We start from the raw sequence: 17125 nt of genomic DNA, 5'->3' as shown, positions 1-17125 counted from the left end.
GTGGTATCACACCTGTGTTATCTTTGTGTTTGTTTAGTATAAATGAAAAAAAAAAGGTCATGTTCTATTAATGTTGATAGAGTTTAGGCATTTGGTAAAGATACAAAAAGGGTCACCTTTTTATTTTATAACAGTAATGAGTTGTATTTATATATTTTTAAATATCCCGATATAAATGTGAATAACTATAGCATCCTATATTGTGATCAGCACTGAGGAGTAGTTTTATTCCTGTTGCCTTTTATCTTGGAAGGGCTTGGCATTAGAAAGTTTGGGCATGAGTCTTTTTTAGTGATATGGACTGCAGGTTTTTTTACAGAGCTGGCTGTGAGTGTGACATGGTTAAAAATTTTTTTAAAAAAAAAAGGTACTACAATATATAAATGCTAATGTAATGCCATGATTTCAAGCTGGAGGAGTGCTTTTCCTGGAATGTGAGAAATACTTAGTTTGTTTTCTCATAAATCAGTGTCTCCAGGGAAAAGGGCAGGAAGAAGGGATGTCTTCAGGGTAAGTAGATCACAGAGCTTAGCTTGCTTTGGATGTATGAAGTTCTTCCTTTCCGAAGAAAAGATGATGTGGAGGTTGCCAAGATTAGGTATTAGGGAAAAAAAATTCTCAGGAAGACAAGTCAGGCATTGGAATGAGTTTCCCAGTTCAGTGGTGGAGTCGCTATCTCTGGAGGTGTCAAGAGGTATAAGGATGTATCAGGTACCTGAGGACATGGTTTAGGGGTGATGATGGTTGGACTTGATCACTTTCAAGGTCTCTCCCAATCTTGATGTAATTCTGTGAAAGCTGCTGGCTAATCCCCAGGATTCTGTTATGTTATGTTATTGTTATGTAATATATTTTATATATGTTATAGATTATATATACATATGTTATAGTAGATGTGTTTGTGCTGAGAAGCACAGTAAGTGCAGCCTCCATGGATGCAGATCAGGAATGTTCCTGCTCTCTACACATCTGTTCCTTGAAGGGACAAACCTCAGTGTGGCTTGCTAGCAAATAGTTTTTCCTTTTAACATTGTCATTATTTTAATGTATTTGTCATTATTTTAATAAAGGCTGTGTGTATTTGTCTTGGTTTAGGGCAGATTTGGGAGAAAACTTCTAGTGGGGCTCCTCCTGGGAAGCAAACCTACGTGGCCCTTTTCTCCCATCCCCCAACTGGTTTGGGAAGAGATTTCTCTGAGAGAAGTGGAAAAAACCTGTTTATTTCACAGGCACAGCACTACCCAGCACAAAAATGAATGATATCAAATTACAAAACCTCTCGCCCTTCAGAAGAGATGACAAACTTCAGAGGGTTTCTTTCCTGTGGGTGTTCGCTCTGTTATCAGTCCCTCTGGCGCTGGAAAATGCCGCTGCCCAGGCTGGGCTCCCGGTAGTCCACGGGTGCAAGCTCCCAGTGCTCCCCCGAGTCCCCAGTCCAGAGCAGGTTCTATTCGTTTCAGAAAAAGGGAAAGAAAACAGTCCAGGAAGACCTCTCTGCTCCGGCTAGTTGGAAAGCCAAGGCGATCTGTGTCTTGTTGTCTGTCTGTGCTGTACTCAAAACTCACGATGTGGTGGGGGGGAGCAAGTACAGTCTCTGATCACAGACTCATTGCTCCTTTACTACTCACTTTTACTCTCAGATGGAATTTTAAGAATACAAAACCTGTGTCTGGGTTAGGTGGATGAATGGGGATACAATTTAACATCATAATCAACCCAGGACACTGTGGAATGTAAAACTGCAAAATAAAGCCAGGAGTATACATGGGTTTTATTCTGGATTCTGACAGCAAACATTCTGTGTCCCAGAGATGTAGTGGGGAGCCTTAGTTTGAGGGGGAAATTTTGCCTTGAATTCATTGTAAGAGTAGAGTAAGAAAAATTGTGTCTGCCCCTGGATCCCTGGTAGTGTCCAAGGCCAGGTTGGATGGGGCTTGGAGGAGCCTGGGATAGTGGGAGGTATTCCTGCCCATGACAGGGGGTGGAATGAGATAGGCTTTAAGGTCCTTTCCAGCCCAGTCCAGGATGCTATGAATAAAAAAAAGATAATAATTTCTTTCATTCTTTAAAAGGTATTTTGAGCCTTGTCAATTCAGTGTTAGCTTAGAAGCTAAATGTGAAATCTGCAAGACAAGACACTGCTGGATCTCAGGGCTGTGCTCCTTGGGCCGGCTTTCACAAGGGCAAATCAACCCCATTGCAACTTAAAAACAAGGGCAGCATCTTGCGCTTGAGCAATGATAGATCTTAGTCTTGATCAAGTCATCCAGCCAAGTGGTCTTGCAGCTGGTTAGGATTTTAGGGCTTCAGGGATGTCTGTCAGGGGGAAAGCTGAAAGATTTGCTGAGAAAAATGAGTGAATCTTCTACACAGTGGGTGCTCCTTTTCCCTTCCATCATGATGGTGCCACTGGCAGCCTGTCACAGCTGTCAACAATTGTCCCCATTTCTGATATCTTTGAGGGTTTAAGTAAAAACTTGAGGGATTTTATGTGGTTCAGCTCCAAGTGTGTGTAAATTCAAATGATATTTTGATGCAAAATATGCTGTCTCACCATCCCATCCTCTTTCTGGGTTAGCTTGGGAATGGGTTGCATGACATAAATCTGAGCACACATCCTGGGATGCTTCCTGGGCCATTTGTTCCCACCTTTTGTTTTGTGCTATTGACAGCCTTTTCAAACTCCACACTGATTTTTTTATTTTTTTGGGGAAAGCTGTCCAAGGCATTTAAGATTATAAAATAAGAATAATGTAATGGATCTTTCCAGTGATATTTAACTGATAATTTTGAGGGTGTAACTATTTCGAAATACTTTGAACTGCCTTATTTTTAAATGAAGAACAATCACTCCAAGCATTGTGTGTTTTGAAGGTGTCAAAATTTAGGAATGTGGGTATAATAATTAGATATCTGCACCCCTTTTCCAACACTGAGAAAAACTGTAGAAAGCTGGCAAGTTGAGAAATTGAACTCGGGGCAACAGCTTATGCTGAATATTTGTAGAAGGAAGGCTTCAGCATTCTTAGGTTCAATATTAGATATTATCTAGATGGAAAATGGGTTTTCCAGAGGTGTAACCTAAGACCTTAATAGTCAATTTAATAACACCAGGTCTGTGTTGCCGTGGCACTGGTGCACAGTGAGCTGCTACTCCAGTTTGTTCACATTTTCGTGAATCTGACATCAACTTAAAAGAGCACATGGAAAGAGAATGAATTATTCAAACTCAGAGATGTCATCTGCGATCTGAGACTTTTGCTTTTTACACTGTCCCAGCAATGCTGGAATGCTGAGATATCTTTCACCATCAAATATTTTCCTACTATATCCTTTACTTAGGTGTTTGGAGGTTCTTTTCACAGTGCACAAGTGAAGAACCAGAAAACTGATGAATATGGTGAAAATAATGCTTTGGTGTTGTTGGTTGTTACTGAGGAAGTTGCTGTGAGGAAATTGTTTTATTTTTTTTTATGTCATCAAGATCACAACTTGCCAACAGCTGTGGAAATGTAGACTGAAGTCCAGGGGCCTTCCTGATCTTTCTCATCTCTTTTGAAGAAAAGAAATTATAGAAGATGTACTGCCTCACAAGGCTGCTCCTTCTTACTAAAGAATGGAAAAATAATGCATTAAAATCTTGATTCAAAAGTAAAATCACTTTCTTTACTCAGTTTAGCTGAGAATTGCAGCCCACAGGCACAACACCATCCATTTTTGATGGGCAAATTCTAACTGCAGCCCTGCAGTGTAAAACAGCTAAAGACTGAGCATTCTTTCTCCCCAGCCTCATTCTTTACCCATGTTAGTAATCCTTGTGCAGCATTTTTGGTCATATATTAATTGCCAGTGATCTTTAAAGAAAATATGAATTAAAAAGGAATAAAGAGGAGCATCCCTGGGAAACTGGCTAAGAGTGTCTATTTGCTTAAAGAAAATAAAATCTCATTTTGGCAGTGTTAGGTTAATTGTTGGCATTGATGACCTAAGAGGTCTTTTCCACACTAAATACTTTTGTGATCCAGTGCTGTCATAGCAAAGGCCTTGTCCTAAGTCAAAAAGGGGAAGCTCCCAAAAATTAAATCCAAACCTTAAAACAAATGAGTTTGTCAAGGTAACACCAAATGCCTCCTTTTTCACTTAAAGTATAAATAAAATGAAGAGGAAGTTGGAATGATGAATGAAAATATGATTGTAGCAGATGTTGGTACCTAAACTGGAACTGAGAGCAAGGTCTGTGCATTCCTGGAGCCCTAAAATGGAATGTATGACATGATGCAGTGTGCATCAGGAAAGGAATTTTGTGCATTTGTGCCTAAAAGCTTTGACCGAAGTTCTGCTGGAGAGCAGATGAATTCTGTTCTGGTCCAAACCCCATCTTTCAAAGGTTGGAGACTTCTCTTAGGGAAGGGTAAGGAATATGTAGGACTTCAGGTGGATTTTGGTCACATTGGGCAGAAAGAAGACCAAAAAGGCATCTTTGAAATTATTGGGAGATGGGTGGGGAAAGGATGGAGTCTGCCAAGGTTTTTGTGGTAGGAGTGGGGATTTGGATTAGTTTGAAAGAGGAATTGGGACAGTGAGAGGTCTCAGTTTCAGGAGACAAATGAGTTTCATGGAAATGGTGGCACTGAAGGTTGGGCTGTTTGAGGACTGCCCTCTGGCCATGGCACTGGCTCAAAGGGGGACATGGGAATGGTGTTTTGGCAGTTTCAGTGTGTTAGTGGTGGGATCCTCACCCATTCCTCATGAGGAGACAGAAAGTGTCTCCTGGCAGAATAGAGGCCCATAGAGGGAAGGCACTTAGATCTCTGTTACAACCATGACAGAACTCTCCCTAACTCAATTAATTTCTGTTTCTCATCAACATCACTGCTCATTTGAAAAGTTTACTCCATACTTCTCCAGTGTAAGTCCTTTTTCTCTGCTATGTTGTTTCCTGACCCTTCTCCTCAGCCTTTTTCAGGCCCAGAACTGCCTTGAAGGGCTGTTTGTGCTCCTTCTCCCAGATTCTAGTCTGAAACAGCCTTAGGTCAGCGTGGGGACACGGCTCTTTCCCTTTTCCTCACTCACCCTTGAAGAGGGCATGGAGTGGAGCTGAGGCTCCGGTTTTTCTGTTGGAGGGGTGACATGAGGGAGCCTTCTCATCTGAGCACCCCAGGTTGTTCTGTTGACAGTACAAGACAAAAAATTGTTATCTAGGAAAAGTGTCTTTTTTCCTAGAAGAAAATAATTCCTGTGCTCATTACACATACTTATATCTTTATTTTTTCTTTGGTAAAATGCCTAAATGGCCATACAGAGGAGAAGAATACTAGGCTCTAGAAAATTAAAAAGCTCATGAAGCCATGATCTTTCTGCAGGGAATGTGCATGAACGCAGACCCAACAGCATAGCTGAACCAAAGAATTGTCTTAAATTGGGTTTTCAAAATTAGAAATCAAAATGGAATTTGGAGCCAAGCAGGATAGTTTGGTTCCCTTGCAGAGGACACTGTAATAAAACAGAGGTGAGTTGCATAGAGGGCCAGGTAGCATCAGAGGTAGTATCCCAGCATTTCTTTAATTAGGCTTAAAGGCTCTTTGGCAGAGCTCTGCTTTGGGTGAATGTTTGCATTTTGGAGAACTGCAATTTAAACTGCTGCAGCACTTGGGCATAATTTTTCCCAAATAAATCTGAGTTTGCAGTGTTCTGAACCTGCCTTTGTTTTGGAAATATGTGTATATTGTCCAGATGTTAGCAATGCGGCAGGACTTAGGGAGAGATAGAAGGGACACTTTCCCAGAGTTAACTTTGGGAAAGGTTATAACACCTGATGAGGTGTTTATCATCAGCTCTCTGGGGAAATCCAACACAAACCCTTTCTGCCCTGGTGATGTTTTACAGGTCACAGCTGGGTTTGACTGGTCCATCACTGGCATTTTCCTCTTGTTTTACTGGGCTTTTAAATTACTTCAGCTCCATTTTGGCTGCTTTAGAATGATGATCCCCATTAAAACCCACATAACCTCCTGCACCATTTCTTGTCACTTGTGTCATCCTAAAGATTGTAGCCTTTTTTCATGGAGGAAAAAAATGTGTGTCCTGCTTTTTGCTTGCTTTTTTGTTAAATCTGCTCTTCGGGCATTTATATAGACACAGATATTAGCAATTATTTATTGTTTTGGTAGAATAACTGTTAAAAGGTGTGTTTGCTAAACTGATACTTTGTCAAAAAGGAAGTGCTGAAAGTGTGTTTGTTGTCTTTTGCAACCTGGTTTGTTTATTCTTTTGAGGAGCTTGATAGGCTTTCTTCAGTATTTGTAGACAGACAGGTTGAAAGAATATTATCATTATTTATTATTATTGCTGTTGTTATTGCTATTATTACTATTATTATTGTAGTTATTATTATTATTATTACTGTTATAATAATTACTAGTTTTTAACCAAGTAGGATGTCATTTTGGTAAGCCCTAGAGGCCTTTACTATAATCTGTGCCCCTTTTTATAGGAAACATTGTCAAAAGCAGTGAAACAGGAGTATATAAAGCTCCTGAAAATTCAGCATGTTTTATTGTTGGTCTTTTGGTATTTTTATTTTTCCTTTCTTTTTTAGTAAAACAAGCTCTGTGCATGTGCTTAGTGAAGCATGAAGAAAGGGGGAAGAAAGTAACAGCAATAAACTATTGCTACATTTCATGCTATTTCTTCTGAGGTCTATGGATCCATGATTAAAAATTTGGGATTTTTCCTTTGCTTTTCCTTTTAGCTTTTCCTTCGATCTCAATGTTTTGAGGATTTTTTTGTTGCAAGGTGAAGAGAGATGTCTCAATTAAAAGAAAGGGAGCATTCATTAGTTTTAGGATATAATACTACTTCTTTTGGTTTTGTTTTATGTTTTCCAATAGTTGTTCTTCTTTTCAGCCTTTGGAGCAGGAAGGTGCTCATGATAAGGCAAGTTGATCATTTCCTTGAAAGCTTCAGTGTGGGGAATCTGGAGCAGACTGAGGGTGACCATTAATTTATGTGTGTGGTAGCAACACTTTTTTCTTCTGAAAGGGGAGTTTGGCTTCCATTTGAGAGCTGAAAAAGGAGAGGATTTGATTTGTCTGGACTGGGAAAGTCTGACTTCTTATCCTTGCTGCGGTACTGATATGCTTGGCACAACACCAAGTCATGGAATTATTTAACCATTTCTTTTGAATTTTCAGTTCCATGTCATAGGTTATTTGATGTGAAAATCAGGCCAATAAAGCTTCAGAAAAAATTTCAGTTGAGCATTAATTGAGACCTAAAGATCTTATCTAATTTTGTCAGACTTCTGATGTATTTTTTTTCTGTATAACTTGACAGAGAACAATATAAGTTCATTGGGATCTGAAGCCAAAAAAATGTGATTTTTTTAGACTGGCAAACCACTACATTCAAATTTACTCTTTCAGCTGTACAGGCTCAATTTCAGATAAGTCCATAGCATAGGTCTCAGACATCAACAGGCCTCAAGCTCACCCTGTTCGTAACAAAACTGATTTAATAGGATGATTTCTGTCCAGTCTATTTCCCTGTGATCTGTTTTTTGTCCCTCATGGTCTCCTGGTTTATTTTATCTGTGGAAATACAACTTATGTGATCATGCAGCCTCCTGTGTGTCCTTACCTGTTTTCATTTCTCCCCCTCACACTGATAGATTTTGAATACATTGAACCATTCCAACCTCAACTGACAGAAAGGTAGAAATTTTAAAAATGGATTTAATGAGTTTTGAGGGCAAAGAGGATGCTGTTAGAGCCCCAGCTCTAACACTCTGTCTTTGACTGTTTTCTCTCCTGCCAATGCAGCTGGTTTAGTGCCATGGAAGTCAAAGTTTATGCTTAATGTTTTCTGAAAAATATATTTCTCAGGGTGAGTGTCACTAACTTCCTTTGACAAGTCCTGAAACCCTGCTCTGGTGATGTGATGATCAAAGTCTGATGTTATCAGTAATGTCAAAATCCTAATTAGGCCAAGAAGGGTCCTTATGGCCAGTGCTGTGGGACCTCATAGAGCTACTCCCAGGAGAGAGGGAATGCATTTGGAATGGTTCCAGATCTCCTTTGGGTGTGACTCTTGTCTAGCAGGAGGCCTGAGAATGCAGAGCCACGTAACCTGGGGGATTTCTGCAGCAGGAGCACCTGCCTGGCAATCATTTTGACAACCTTAGTGTTGAGACTGCTCAGGAAAAGGTTCCAAGAGGCAGAGAGGCCCTGGCCCTGCCACCCTTTCGGGCTCTGTTTGGCAGGCTGCTGATTGTCTCTGTTTGGAAGTACAGACATTGAATGGGATTATTTCTGCTCTCTTTTTCTCCCAAACCTGATTAACTCAGCACTAGATTACGGATTGCTCTCCCTACCTTGATGTGTTCTTCGTGTGGGAAGAGCCTGGCCCAGGATGTGTGTTTGATCTCATGGATCCCAAGGACCAAGTTTACAAGTGTAATTTATCCTTCTGGCCAGTGTGAGTTCTGTGTTTTAACTGCTGTGTTAAACCAGGGAGGTTGGCACAGATGATTCCATAGGACATCAAGTTAATTCCAACTTCACAGGTTATAAATGCGGATCTGGGGACACCTTTGGTGCTCTGTAGCTGCCCCTGCAGTGATGCCTTCAGGGTAAATGTGCTTCTCCCTAACTGCTTGTCCGTGTCCCTGGCAGTGGGATTTGGGATTGCAGTGGCAGAGGTGGGTTTTAACCTCCACCATTACCTAAAAAGTCATTCCCTGGGCACATCTGGGGAGAATCCTTCCTTGTGGAAGCACCTTTTCAAGCATTGATGGTTTTGATGGCAGTAAAGTATGGCTGGTTTTTATGATCTCTTAAACATCTGTTAGTCCACAAAATTTCCATTGCTGCTTGTTTAAAATTAACAATTTTGGTAGGCAAAAGTCTCTTTCATACCTTTGCATGAAAGAATTAATACTCCACCACTTCTGTTGTTAGACGTCTGGTTTTATTGGATGATTTTGCTTTTTATGCCGAGTGCATGCTGCTGAAAATTTCCGTTTACTGCAGGGATGTTGCAGCAAAGATAGGAAAATTGTTCTCACCTGTCTGAAAAGTAAAGTTATTGTCTTGTTATAAGTGACCAAAACCCCCATATTGTATCATTTTTATAGTAATTTTCAGCCAGGAAGAATTTCAGAGAGCTGAATCTAATGAGTGACAAGTCCTCTTCTAGAACAGGCTTTTTAATTTATTTTATTTAATTTTTATTTTTATTTGAAAGATCATTTAGAGGACATTGAGCCATACTTTTCTATAAAAAGTAATACATTTTATGTTCTGATTTAACAGTGGGTAAAATTTTCAGTAAATTTAGATGGCATTGCTCTGTATTGTTCTGTCCCTTGCACCCAGTCTTGATAAAGTCAAAGGGTTATGTTTTTTGGGTTTTTTTGTTTTATTTTTTCAATGCTTAGAGCTTTCCCATAGCCAGCCTCTCGTTCGCTTCTTCCTGGAGCATGCTGTTGGACATCCCTGTCCAGCTGCTTGCTCTGTTGGCTTCCTCAATGCCTTTCTGACAGAAGGGGGCAGCCAGGGTGGGTTGGGCTCTGCTGCCAGGGAACAGGGACAGGACAAGGGGAAACGGCCTCAAGCTGTGCCAGGGGAGGCTCAGCTTGGACACCAGGAGCAATTTCTCCATGGCAAGGGAGCTCAGGCCTTGGCAGGGGCTGCCCAGGGAGGTTTGGAGTCCCCATGCCTGGAGGTGTCCAGGGAAGGGCTGGACGTGGCACTCAGTGCTCTGGGCTGGGGACAAGGTGGGGATCAGGCACGGCTTGGACTTGGTGATCCTGGAGGGCTTTTCCAGCCTCAGCTACTCTGGGATTCTGTCTTCTCTGAGTTTTATTATTTTAATGAGAATATTTAGTTCTGAGTTTTATTATTTTAATGAGAATTTCCATTGTGGACAAACCCAATGCCGAAATTGTCAGCACTTTTTCTCACCAGCAACTTCTGAATCTGCAAGCAGTGAAAGCAAACAGCAGATTTCCTTTTCTTCTGTTGTTACTACCTGGTGTTCTGTGGCATTGTATATCACAAACTGTTGTTTCTCACCAGTGGAGTCCTTGATAATTCCTTTTGTCTGTTTGCAGAAAGAGAGGCAAGTTCAATATTTTCATGCTGTGTGCAATGTTTCAGATTTTTCAGCAATGTCTGGAGTTATTGCCCAAGAGAAATTTTCCCCACAGGCTGCAGTGAGTAACTGCCGGGATTGCTTGCTATTAATAATGACATGCAAAAATTAATCTTGGAGCTGTCCTAATTTGTTCCTCCTGTTGTGTGCAGTGGCCAAATTGTTTAGACCTGGGACGGTTTAGGAGATTTCTTCAACCATGGGCTGTTTTGTGGGTACAGAAGCAAGAGGAACCCTTCTGTGTGTTGTGAGGTGTCAGGAAAAGCTCTGCTCCACCGGTGTGGTGGGGAATAACCACTCCACAGATGCCTGGAACCCCACAGTGTGTACATGGAGGGCTGCAGGAGCTTCAGCAGTGAGCTGAACTGACAGGTTCTGAGTTACTGCCTGGCCAGTGGGTGGGAGCTGGGATCAACCCCCAGGTGAACCTTTCCTCACCTCCATGGCAGAATTCCCAGCTGCTGTAATTCCCTGCTGCTTGGGACTTGCTGTGGCAACCAGAGGAATGGTGTATTTCAGGTCCTAAGTCTCAGATGTGGCATTGCTGTTGCTTGATGTAACCTAAAAAAAATCAGAACTAAATTTGAATGTGTTACTTGAAGTATCTTAAAAAATTAGAGCTCAATTTAAATGTGTTAATTGCATCAATTGCATTGTTTTCAACACACAGAACCATGAATCCTCTGTGGAACAACTGAGGCCAATCTAGTCTGTGAGGAGAGGTCCCTAGCTAAAGAAGTCTTCCCTCCTAGTAATGAGAATTATTAAAAAAAAAATTTGATTTGCTGATTAGCAAGATGGTCTAAAGGGCTTTCTTGAGGCCTCCCACAACCAGGAAGCCTTCAAACACCTTGTGAGTTGGGAATGGGCATTAATCAGGCTTTTTTCTGGTGGCTGTCTTTGCCACCAGAAGTGTGTTTTATTTTCAAATCTGTCTGCTTTAGCAGTGAAGAGTAATATTCAGGAATGAGAATCATATGTGTGGCATGATGAGACCTGGAGCTGGTTTGGCTCATCTTCCTCAAAGACAGCTCTTGATGGCACTTGGAATTTCATTCTAAAATAGATGTGCTTTCTGTTGTTGCTATCCTAGCTAAATACAGATAAATTTGTGAAAATTATTCATGCCAAAGAATTTCTAGTATTAGAAATTACAGGATCCATCAGATGGGCTGGTTGCACTCCAAAAGTGTGGATATCTGTGTGCCCATCCCAAGCCTAAAAAACCCCAACTAACAAAAAACCCCCCAAAAAACAGATAAAAAAAAACAAACCTCAAAGCATCAACCAACAGTAGCAAACCAACCTTATTGAAAAACTCACCCCCTCAACAAAAAAAAGAAGTCCCTTGCTGAAAATATTTGGGAATGGCATGTGTCATTTGAGAATATTATAATAGTATTTAGACTTAAATAATATTAATTAAATAAGTTAATTCCTAATGTACACATAATTTATTAATGGCTGATGTTGTAAAGCATTAAGTGGAGATTAACATTTTGTTAATGATCTTCTGGGGAAGGTTTTCCCAGCAAACATTAAATATTTGAGACTGCTTTCATTGGTTCATACTTCATGATGGAAGTTTGAGGTTACTGATATTATTGCTACTAGTGGTAGGTATTATTGAACTTTGCCAAGCCTCCAAAGACAGTTGGAGGTACCTGAAGGGCTCCCAAGAGAGTTGGAGAGGGACTTATCACAAGAACCTTAAGTGACAGGACAAGGGGAAATGGCTTCCCACTGCCAGATGACAGCGTCACATGACATATTGGGAAGGAATTGTTCCCTGGCAGGGTGGGCAGGCCCTGGCACAGGGTGCCCAGAGCAGCTGTGGCTGCCCCTGGATCCCTGGAAGTGTCCAAGGCCAGGTTGAACTTTGGGGCTTGGAGCAACCTGGGATAGTGGAAGGTGTCCCTGCCCATGGCAGGGGTGGGATGGGATGGGCTTTAAGATCCCTTCCAACCCAAACCATTCTGGGAAATGCAGGATTGTAGATAATAAATATTTTTTTTAAGTAGACAATGCAAGTTCTGCACATTCCTGTAGTTCCATATGCAGAAAGAAAGAGACGTGTGCTTTGTTCTTTTCTTCTGCTGGAATTAAGTGTTCATTATGCTATTTCTTAGTTTCTATTACATATTTCGATCACCTTTTCAGGTTTGTTAGGAGTCTTGAACTTATTTTGATTATAGTAGAACATAAACATCCTTCTTCTCAGAGACAAAAAAAGCAGGACCCAAAGAATATCAAACACTTGATATTCATCTCTCGGGTGTGGGAGCATGACTGGTGCTGCAGCTGAGCTCCACATTTGAGCTGGTAAACAGAACCTGCTGTTCAGCTGAGCAGAATTTGTTGCAGTGGATATGTGTGTGTATATAAATATATAAATACGATTATTGCCTGGTGTTTGTATTACAAATACCAGTCCACTGTGAAATTCTGTTCTTCAAACGTTCTCTCTAAGACTTGAGGAAGATGAGACATCTGTAACCTGGGAAACTTGCCAGGGCTATATCTATATCCAGGCATAAAGGGTCAAAGGAGTGAGAATTGCAGAGAAGCAAATATGGGGAACTCTAGTCTGTGTCTGCACCCCTGTTGGTCACTCAGAGACAGGGCCAGGCAGAGGAGGTACCACAGCTCCTGTGCATCCTTCTCCTTTTTAACTCCCTGTGATGGAAGAGAAATAACACTTTTTGTTACTGCAAGCAAGACAGAAATGTTGATTTTTTTCCTTTCCTGAGCTTGCTTGGGGCAGAGAAGTTTTTAGTCTCTTCAATGATTGTTTGGCAGCAGAAGGGAACAGTGAGGAGGGGCTGTCGTGGGTGGAGAGGGAGCTTCAAAGCTTGAGAGAAGCTCATGGTGAGTCATAAGGTGCAGAAAGGACCCCCTTGGATTTCTAAATTCCTCCTCCAAGGGGAGCCTGAGGGTGGCTGGATCCAGTCCTAGACCCAGACTTGGTCAATGGTTTAAGTCACTTTGTCCTGCAGGATTAATGATGGTAAATCAGATCTGTTTATATAAAAATGAATTGCATATTATGATAAATGATTAGACAAAAATAACTCAATCAGAATTATTTATTACACAGTATAAAAGCTAAAACTATTATTATAGTATAAGATTGGGTAGTGCACAATAGCAAAGCAATATTAAAGCAATTACATTAAAACAAGCAAAAAGAAACAATTCTCAGAGGTTGATGTAACTCACCCAGACCATGATCACGGGCAAATCTCTTTCACTCAGACTCGAGGGGTATCCTTGGGGGCTGTCCCCAAAACCCAAGGGAGGAATCTCTAAGCACTCCAAGGAGGAATATGTTAAAGAACCTACTCTAAGAAAAGTGGACTGGACTTTTATAGGACTGACATCTGTCACATGTCTCCAGGTCAGCTGGGTCAGCTTAGCAATTTTAGATAATATTTCACCTTATCTGCCACATCTTTACCTCTCTATCAAGATAAGCCAGACTGATTTTAACACAATTCAACACCACAAGCAGCACACAATGCCCCTCTCAGCCCACCACTCATAGTCTTGCACAGTGTTGGAGTTGTTTGACCACATTTCCAGGGAAAGCATCCTGCTACAGGGGCAGCTGATATTCCAAGGCCACCTGTGTTCCCCAGCCAGGGTGGACAGTGTGATTTAAAGGCTGGTTCTGCCTGAGTAATCCAAGAATTCATATTATGCCTCGTCAGGTGCAAACAGGAACAGCTTCACATTTCTTTTCTTGTTCCTCAGGATGATGTTAGTCAGGGATGCTCAGCTTCTGGGTAAATTTGGGATGCATGGACTTGATCTCAGCATAGCCTGAACTGGAGCTGGGATGTGCCAATTTGTTGTACCAATTATTCCTGTCTGTTATTCCTTCTCATCCTGCCTGACTACTCTGTCCCAGCCCAGCTGAATTACTCATGCTGGTAATGCTCCTCCATAAATAAAGAACATAAATAGACAAAAAAGAATCTGATTACCACAGAATTCATGAGGAGGCTGTGTTTCAGACCATGGAAATCACCCTTGGCAAAGGGTAACTGTGATTATTCCACATATTCCAGCCACAGCAGGAAACACACTGTTCTCTTCTAAAAAGAGCAGTTGCTGAAACAGATTTTTCTTGGCCTCTGAGCTGGTCACTGAGAAGTGACATGATTTTTGGTGCCAGGAAGGCTTGACCCTGAAGTGACAGAATCTGTCCTCCCCGCTGGTTGTCTCAGGGCACATCACTGCTTCGAAAACATCTGCAAGGCTAAGACAGTGCTGAATTCTCAGGGCCTGGCACAGCATTTTCCGTCAGCTGTGCTGCTTGCTGTGCATCTCCTTGGGCTCTCTGGGAATAATATCCTAGAAACAAAGTCAGGTCTGGGCTTAAGCTGTCTGTTTGGTGAGATGGATGTTGTTGGTTGGCGGAGTGGTGCTTCCAGAGACTGGTGTCCTTCAGCTCCCTGGTGTTAAACACATCCCCAGTGTGGAGGATCTGTGCCATGTGCTCCCCTTGCTGGGGATGGGATTAGCAGGTATTCCTCTCAAAGTTCAAATGATCAGCCAAATTATTCATCTTTTTCTGAAACCATTTGGTGGTCTAGAGCAGGAAAAGGTGGATAAAGGAAGCACACAGGGCACTTTAGCAGAAGTGACCCAGTTTGATTGTCATGTTCCCCACACTGATTTCTGGGGTGCCTGACGGTGATGTCCCCTATTGTGGCCACACTCCAGGTAGTTCATGCAGATTGCTTGGCCTGGTGCTTTATGAGCCTTTTCTTTCAGACTCTACAGGGTAACACAGTAAAAATAAGTTTTCATCTCTTTTCTGCTTCAGGAATTGTCATACGAGACATTTAGAACACATCCTCATTTCATGAGGGGTTTTGTAGTTCTCCCTGGTACCTTCTAATAAAAAGGGATATTTGTTAGCAATTTAATGTCTCAACTACTATATTTTTTTATGCCTTATGTCCATGGCCTTGATGGACACAGCAGCTACTTTTTCTTGTCTTGTGCTTTGCCAGCTGCATAATTCAGTGTGCTGAAGGATCCCAATGACTGTAAATAACTGTTCTGCTTCTGTGAGAAAATCAGTGCTGTGATCCCTGAATGTTCATGCCCTGTAGACCTCTCTGCAGAAACCAATTTGTTAGTAGAGCATTTTAATTTTTTTTAATTTGTTTTTTAATATTTTCCATTTCTCTCTGGTCTTTGTACATCAATTATTTTCCTTGTACAGGTGGAATGTTCTGTTATTGTTCCAACAGTGGGTTTTAATCATCTTTTCTGTCAAATAGATGGGAGAGAATAAGAGTGTGATTTGGGAAATTTGCCATCTTGGTATGGTCTTTGGCAGAGTGCATTTGTGCCAGTAGGGAAAATGTAGACTGAACAACACAGGTGCTACCATCATTCTGTGCATTTTACTGCAGCTTAGGTGTGAAAGGAGCTGCAGAAGCACTGAAATGTGAAGTGTTCAGGCTCTCTTAGCCTTGAGCAAATTAAAAAACTTGGCATTGAAATTGAGCTGGAAAGTCCAGCACAGCTGGGAGGTTGCCTTTTTTGCATTTTTTCTCTTGCCATTTTATTTCAAAATTTTTTCCAAATTTGAACACAAATGATGAATTTTAAAACTCTGTTCAAATAGGATTATGAATATCAGGATTTGGATTGGGAAGGGTAAAGGAGCCTTTGTGCAATACAGGGCAGTGGAGTTCCTCACTAGGGCCATAATTAGGCTCTGAGATGCTGGTTCTTACTCTTAACCATAAATGTGATTAAACAGTGAAACAGAACAGGGGTTTTACTTCAGGGTTTTTCTTCCAGCTGCTCCTTTCTTTGCATCATGTCTCTTCCCTGTGCTGCTTCCTCAGGTTGGTAAAGTGAGTTTTCCTCCAGTTCTCAACTGCTTCAGTATTCTTCTTTACAAAGAAGAAACATCATGATCTATTAATTCCCTTATTGCCCAAAATGTACCGGTCTAAAAGGCTGTAACCAGTCAAAACCGTCTGTAATTTCTCTAGTGGTCTTAAGAACAGGCCTATGTGGATATGTGTAATAACACTAAATAAATAGAGGGCAATATCAACCTGGCCCCACAAGTGAGGATATTTTCATAGGAAGGAGTAGCAAGATCATTCCTAGGCTGGAAAATCTGATTGTAATTTCAGCATTGTGGTGGAAAGAGACAAAGAAGTGATTTGAGGGTGCTCAATTTGCTGTAAGACAAAAATGAATTATCCATTTTGTTGAAGAAAAAAAGGCATGAAGTGATTTAATTCAACTTCTGTGGGCATGAGTGCTTAGGGGTCTTGTGATACTGAAGGACTCTTCACTCTGGGAGATGAAGGCACAAGGAGGCTTCTTAAATGGGAGCCTGAGAGACTTTGATTGCAAATAAAGCCTGATTTTTTTAATAGTTACACTGAAATAATCACTGCCAGAATTTACCAAATGATGATGTGCTGATTCCCCCACCATTGGCCATTGTAAAAAATTAAGGCATTCACCGCCTCTGTTTTTCTTGTTCCCATTGGATAATAGGAAGAAAATCTGTCCCCAGTGCTCTCAAAAAGTTAATCCAAGATGATCATAATGAGGAATTGTGCTTTAACATATGGGTATCTTTGTGAGAAATAGGAAAAAAATAAATTAATAAAAAACTAAGTAGATCCATTTATCAGCAGTTGGAGCAGGAGAAGCTTCCCAATGTGCTCCATCTAGATTATGGTTCTTTTCAAACTGAGTGTGTAGATCTTGCTTGGGTCTTTATAACCAAGTAGTTAAGACATTCATTTTTATATGTTTTGGGCAATAACAGGAGATAATATTAACATCTTAAAGTACTTGTGATAGAGACAAGTGGGAAAGTTCTGCGTGCATGAAATTGACACTGTTTTCTCCCTGGCACCATGAAGGAAGATGGGCAACAATCTCTCCATACCACATGTTCCTTTATTGGAATCACAGAATATCC

At 41.1% G+C, this 17125-nt stretch overlaps 1 long non-coding RNA gene across 1 annotated transcript; it reads right to left on the bottom strand.

Annotated features, from left to right (window-relative positions):
• Window positions 1–9788: 9788 nt before the first annotated feature.
• On the bottom strand, window positions 9789–13465 carry LOC107206986. Its single transcript, XR_001522578.1, has 3 exons — window positions 13372–13465; window positions 10591–10713; window positions 9789–10101 (listed from the first exon to the last, which is right to left on the bottom strand). It is a non-coding gene; the product is annotated as an uncharacterized LOC107206986 (long non-coding RNA).
• Between the last annotated feature and the right edge of the window lie 3660 nt (window positions 13466–17125).

This window comes from Parus major, chromosome 6, assembly GCF_001522545.3.
Source record: "Parus major isolate Abel chromosome 6, Parus_major1.1, whole genome shotgun sequence".
NCBI lineage: Eukaryota > Metazoa > Chordata > Aves > Passeriformes > Paridae > Parus > Parus major.
The sequence above is the reverse complement of the archived record's forward strand: the minus strand, read 5'-3'. Positions and strand labels throughout refer to the sequence as shown.